The sequence below is a fragment of the Hippopotamus amphibius genome, chromosome 2 (assembly GCF_030028045.1).
Source record: "Hippopotamus amphibius kiboko isolate mHipAmp2 chromosome 2, mHipAmp2.hap2, whole genome shotgun sequence".
Classification (NCBI taxonomy): domain Eukaryota; kingdom Metazoa; phylum Chordata; class Mammalia; order Artiodactyla; family Hippopotamidae; genus Hippopotamus; species Hippopotamus amphibius.
The window spans coordinates 117,135,082-117,141,539 of record NC_080187.1 but is presented as its reverse complement, the minus strand read 5'-3'; the positions used below and the strand labels follow the sequence as shown (position 1 = coordinate 117,141,539).

Sequence of the window (6,458 nt, the reverse complement as noted above, 5' to 3'; positions counted from 1 at the left end):
AGAAATGTGGTGCCTCCACACACTGTAACACCACTCAGGAACAAACAGGAACAAGCTGCTGATACACGCTACAACATGGATGAACTTCAAAAACATTAAGCTCAGTGAAAGAAGGCAAACGCATAAAACCACATATTATTTTATCCCACTGATATGAAATCCAGAAATGTCAACCTATAGCATAGGAACAGAAAGTAGATGACTGGTTACCTAGGGTTGCGGGGGCGGGGGACGGGGAGTGACTGTTAATTGGCACCAGGATCTTTCTGGGATGATGGAAATGTTCTAAAATTGGATTCTGGTGATGACTGTACAACTTGGCAAATTTACTAAAAACCAGAGAATCCTTAAAAAAAAAATTTACTAGTGAAACTATGACGCTGTTCATTAGCTCTTCCCTCATTTTCCAGTGACCTGAACCAGATGACGGTTTCCAATGGGAAGCGCTTCCCTCCAGCGCCTGCTCTCCTCAGAAGGCGCAGACCAGAGGCGCCTGTGTAACCTCACACACACCGTCCACCCCCCACTGCAGGCCCCGCCGTCCCCGCACCGGCCACGCAGCCTGCTCCTCAGCGGAGCCAACACTCCTGGTGTAAACCCCTCGGGGTCTCGGGCTCTATGGGGGTGTGAATCCCCAACGCGGGGAGTCTCCCTGCAAGGACAAGGGCACACATGACCCACAGGGTGAACAGCAGCGCGGAGCAGTCACACCTAGGGGTGAAGACTCCCAGTATCCCTTACCTCAGGGTTCATATTACTGAGGCTATAGGCCGCCATCAGAGGCCCCGCCCCCAGCCAGGAAGGCCGTTGCGGCCCGCCCCTAGCACTCTGGGCCACGGCCACATGGCACTTCCAGGGAGGGCAACTTGGCCACCAACCAGTCCAAGGCCGCGCAGGATGACTCCTGTAACCCCAAGAGCGTGTGCGAGAACTTCCGACGTTGGCAGCGCTTCAAGCCCCTGGCCCGGAGGCCCCTTCCGCAGAGTCCTGATGCAGAAGCTCTTTCCTGCTTTCTCATGTGAGTGAACTCGCAGGGGGTCATGAGCTTATCGGAGATTTTAGATAAAGAGGAACAGTGGGTGGACTCACAGGTTAGGATTCTAGGGATATGGCAGGAAGGTCTGAGGGCGATGTCCATGCTCTGAGAAGGCACACAGTCAGTCATACACGTCACTCTGCCCGTTCATGACATCCCTTCAGGGCCTTATGTCAACTGACCCCACCACCTTGTGAGCCCCACCAACTCGATGTCTTAGGATTCTCACGGTCATATTGACTGGAGACGTGCAGTCAGAGGGCTGTGGTGTAAGGTGAGGAGCCACGGGGTGGATGCCCCGCTCTCCTGCGGTGCTGTTTCCCCTCATTCAGGACTGGAGTGTGCATGGCCAGGGCTGTGACTTCAGAGGAGGGTAGGGGTGCGGGGCCCAGGAGAGAGCTTCATGCACACCTGGCTCTCATTGTTCGGGAGAATCCCAATAGGAACAGGGCCGTGGTAGAGCTCTCCTAAGGGCGAGGGCGCTCTCCTATGAGAGCTGTGAGCCTGGCAGGCTTTTCCATCCTAAACCGCAGGTCCCTCGTGAAAAGGGGACAGTTACACGTACCTCAGAGGAGTGTGCAGGAGACTCCTTGGGCTAATCTATGATGTGTTAGCAGATTGCCTGGCACCTGCCATGCCTCATCACTGAGAGTGATTTTGATTATGAAAAGGCAATCTTGAGGAGGAAGAGCGCTCCCCAAGCACAAGGTCCCAGCTCTAGCCTGGGAGTGGGTGGTCATCCTCCAGGGAGTGTGAGGCGGGGACAGTGGTAGCCGGGCAGCCTTGTCTTGCTCTCCCAGACACCTGCCTCTCCCCGTCCTTACGTTCATTGAGTGACATGTGGTCTGCATGGCTGGGTGGGGTCGGGCAGGTGGGGGCTGGGCTGGTCACGGAGACGGACCCCGACGGCTTACAGCCCAGTGCTGCGATCCCTGGCCCACCTGAAGCCCACCATGGCACTGGAGGAGAGAGAGCAGCTGGCCGTGCAGGAGTGGCAGCGCACCAGCAACTTTGACCGCATGATCTACTACGAGATGGCGGAAAAGTGAGTCAGCGTCCTGGGCTCAAGGGCTGCAGGGTGGGTGAGAGCGGTGGCTGAGGGCCAGACCCAGGGCAGGGTCTGGCTGTAGGGGTGCCCACCAGAGAGGACAAAGGAGGAGGACTGTCACCCAGCACAGGGTCCCTGCATCCCAGGGGCCCTTTTGCCCTCCAGGAGCCCCTCCTTCACCTGCAGAGCCTGAGTCTTCTGTCCTTCCTCCACCGGGGCTCTGCCCTCCCCTGATGCTCACCCACCCTTGTGTTGACATGGAGGTCTCAGGATGGGGTGGGGTAAAGCTGTGAGTCTGGTAGGGGTCCAGCTCCAGCCATAGGGCCCTGCAGGGGAATGCGCTCCACCCACCAGCCTGCTGCCTCCGTAGTGATGGGTGGCTGGCGGCCACTGACATAGAATTTGGGACCCCCGCTCCTCATGAAGAGTGGCCTGCCTGGGTACCCTGGCATCCCTGAAGAGGCCGGGGAAGACAGCCTGTTGTCAGCCCTTCCAGGGTTTTCTCCACGGCAATCCCCTTGGTTCAAAAAACAAAATCAAACAAGCGCCTCTCAGAGGAAAGGAAAGCTCCCCTCTATGCTCAGCGTCCACATCCTCCAGCCTCTCCTGAGCCCTGTCTGCAGGTTTATGTCCCAGGACTCTCAGTCCCAGCCCAGGATCCTGGATTCGGGCAAGGACCCCTGTGGGGAACACATGTCTGATCCAGCCTCTGGCTGTTCGTGTGGTTCTAGATAAGGACCGGGGCATGAGGAGGGTGTCCCGTGGGTCTGCTGTGGGTCCCGTTGACCTGGCCCAGTTCAGTGATGTGGGTCTGTGCTGTTCAATGCCCTCCAGTGCTGGTGAGGCAGGAAATGTCCCAGATCTTGGATTGGTTCCACAGCTCTCTGCTGTGGACAGCATCTCAGGGCCTTGACAGCCCCAAGGCACATCCTCTCCCGATCCCTCGTTCTCTGCCACCTTTGTTGGGCTCCAGAGCCCAGGCCTTTATCTCAGGGTGGCCTATGCCTCTGTCACCCCCTAGGTTCATGGAATTTGAGGCAGAGGAGGAGATGCAGATTCAGAAGTTGCAATGGCTACAGGGGGTACAGGGCCTGCCTCCCCCAGCCCCACTGAAGCTGGATCCTCGGGGGCCCCCAGTCCCGAACGTGGGCCTTCAGCCAGGCACCCACATTCCCACTGGCGTTGACGGCAAAGGTAACAAGGGCCTCGGGATGGCCACTGTCCCCACATGGGTCCTTTTCCTTCAAGAGGGCATTGGTCTTTCAACCAGAACAGCTACCAAAGGCGGGGCGGGGGGGGAGGGGCGGGTCTCAGCAGCCCTTGGTCACAATGGGGTTCTGACTCGGTCCGTTTTGAAACTCCTCTCCCAGCTCCCTATCAAAGGACCCCACACAAAGTCTGCCTAAAGTGTGGGCTTGATGGGGAGACCCCAGGAAAATCAGAGGTCCCACACTCCTTCACATGGGACTCTCTTAGATGCCCCCCTTACCTGCCCCTCCCACTGTGCATACGGCTTCAGGCGGTCCTGACCCCGCCCCCACTCACGTCAATGTCACCCCAACACTGCAGTCACCACCGTGTGCTCGGTGGTCAGGAGGTGGACTGGGAGCCCCTCACCTTACTTCCCTCCTTCCTGCTCTGCCTCAGCCTGCGCTCCCAGGAAGGCCAGCTGCAGGGCCCAGCCTACCCGCCCGAAGCCACACAGATCCCAGCGGCCCCTGGGGCCCAAGGCACCCAAGGAGATTCCCCCTGGGGCTGTGAGAGAGTATGTGGACATCATGGAGGTACTGGTGGGGCCTCAGCCACGGGCGAGTCAGATGCAGAATGTGGAGAGGATGGAAGTGAGCTGAAGCAGGAGGAGGACGGGACCTACCCGGACCCAGATCTCCTGAGCTACATTGACCAGCTGTGTTCCCAGGAAGACTTTATCACCAAGGTGGGCTGGCCTGGAGCCTGGGGTCTGCTAGATTCCAGGGCGTGGAACTCTCAGCACCCAAGATCTGGGTTCCTCCCAGGCCAATGGGACTTAAGCTCAGCTCCTTGTTCTTGAGCTGTAGTGGGGGGGGGGCTTTGTGTGTAGGGAGGGGTGTGTGTGTGTGTGTGTGTGTGTGTGTGTCAGATAACCATCCCCGCCTTGTGGAGGGGAGGAGGTGCGGGTCTCGGCTTTTCACTTTCCCTCCAGGCCTTGGCTCACAGGCCACTCCTGGCCAAGGATGCTCACAGCCTCTTCCTTCTGTCCCAGTTGAGGTGGTCATTCACTCTCGATTCCTGGAGGAATTGCTTTCCCCAGAAGCACAGCTGGATCTCTTGGCCCTAGCTGAGGAGCTGGAGCAGGAGGAAGGACTCACCCTTGAAGAGGTGAGCCAGGGGAGGGAGAGGGACACTCAGGGACCCCAGGGAGCCAGGGGAGCCAGGGACCCCAGGTAGAAAAGGGGTGACGAGGGACACCCAGGTAAGACAGGGGAGGGAGGGACTCTGGTGAGCAGGGGAGAGATAGGACCCCAGGACAGGAGGCCCACGTGGCTGTGTCCATCCCTCCCTTGCCTGGGAGGCCTGGGGTGGGTGCAGTGCAGGGCAACAGGAAGGAGGGATGGGGAGCCGCGAGGGGACGTAGGACACACAGCTGGGAATCAGGTGCAGGAGGATGGCAGGAACACACAGTGTCTGCGTGTGGACTCAAGTCCCGGGGTCACCCATCTCCTCCTACCCCTGAGGGCCATTGTCCCACTGCCCAGTGCTTCTCCTCTCACACGTGTGTGTGGAGCAGTCACTGTCCTCCTCCCTCCTACCAGCTGGTGCAGAAACGACTCCTGGCCTTGAAGGAGGACAAGGGTGCACGAGCACCCCCCAGTCACAGCGCACCCCGAATGGACTCAAGTCATTCTGAGTCCCGCGCCGGGCAAGGTGCCCAGAGGCACGACCGAGGCCCCCAGCTCGGGGTCTGCGATGACGCCTGCCCACCAGAGATGGATTTCAAGGCCCTTCATAGGCTCAGCCAGACAGACACTGGCCTGTCCAGGCCCAAAGGCTTTGTTCCCTCTCCCAGACCTCAGGAGTTGCCTCCATTCCGGGCTGCACAGCCGTCCCCTCCCCAGGGTCAAAGGCGCCCTGGCCCTCGACTGGGCCCCAGGGATACCTCCGTTCTCAGAGGAGCCTCTCCTGTTGAGGAGGCCCGAGGGCCCAGGGACGGGTCCAGTGAGGACGAGGGGGACCTCCCCAGCCTGGCCTTCCTCTTGGCCTCTGAGCACAACCTCCTGCCCCAGGGCCTGTGCCTGAGTCCTGCCCCTGCCTCGGGGCTGGTCGGCCCTGGAGGTTGGGGGACCCAGAGAGCTCCCCAGGGCCCCTCCCCTCAGGGAACAGGCCTCAGCCCAGCTCCACCAGCCGCCGCCAAGTCTAGGAAGCGGGCTCCGTGTGGAGGCCCAGCTGCTGGTGAGAAGCTGCCTGTCCCCGGGGCTGACCTAGGGGTCTCTGGGAGGCCAGCCTTGGCTCTGGGGCTGGATAACCCCACACAGCCGAGAAAGAGAAGGTGTGACCCCTTTGCCTCAGGGGGCAGGAGGAAGCGGCACTGCAGCCAGTAGGGAACCGTGGGCCAGCTCTCCAGTGCCAGCCCCTTGGGGCGGCCTGCAGGGGACCCTAGGGGCTCCCTGTGGTCTCATCCCAGTGCTGATCCTGGCTGATGTGGGGAAAGGGAGGGAGGGCAGGACCACCAGGGTGGGGAGAGGGGGACGTGGGGTTATGGAGGGTGAGGAAGGTGGGGGGGGTGCGGTCTGGGTGGGTGTGGGTGGGAGCAGGACCTTTGCAGTGAGGTATGTAATTTGTGAATAAAGATAGTTTTGTTGGGAGATGCTCTCAGGCCACCGTCATCTTGTTTGTGTTTGAGCTGGTCCACAGAGAGGGATCCTGGGAGGAAGGAAGGATGAGGGAGGTCACAGGAGCTGTGGATCTACAGGGGGCCAAGTCTTCCTTCCACATAGACCAGGACCCCTCAGGCTGCTCCTGGGAGCACCCAGCTCTCACTCTCCCCAAAGACCCCTTGTCATCCCCCTCGCTCAAGTCTGCCTGGCTAGGTGCCTTCTGGGGCAACTGTACCACCTTCTGCATCCCTGAACCATCTAGGGAAGGGGAGCTGCTTTTGTGCGTCTCAGTCCTCTGGACACTAACCCATTTCTGGGATGGAGCCCAGAGACAGCCCTTGTCTCTAGGGAGCTTCTCTCTGCTTCCCGGAAGCGGCCAGAGGACGCTGGGATGATCCTCTGCTCATCCAGGGTTTCCTGTGTGGGTGGTCTGACCAGAGAGGGAACGTCTCGGCCCCAGGGACAGGACCGTCTGCCTCTCTGCCTCCTTGTCGGGGGAGCATCCTCTCATCTCAGTGGG

General features: G+C 59.9%; 1 pseudogene; it reads left to right on the top strand.

Annotated features, from left to right (window-relative positions):
* The first annotated feature begins 436 nt into the window (after positions 1-436).
* On the top strand, positions 437-5,662 carry LOC130844449 (NUT family member 2D-like; annotated as a pseudogene).
* Positions 5,663-6,458: the final 796 nt, after the last annotated feature.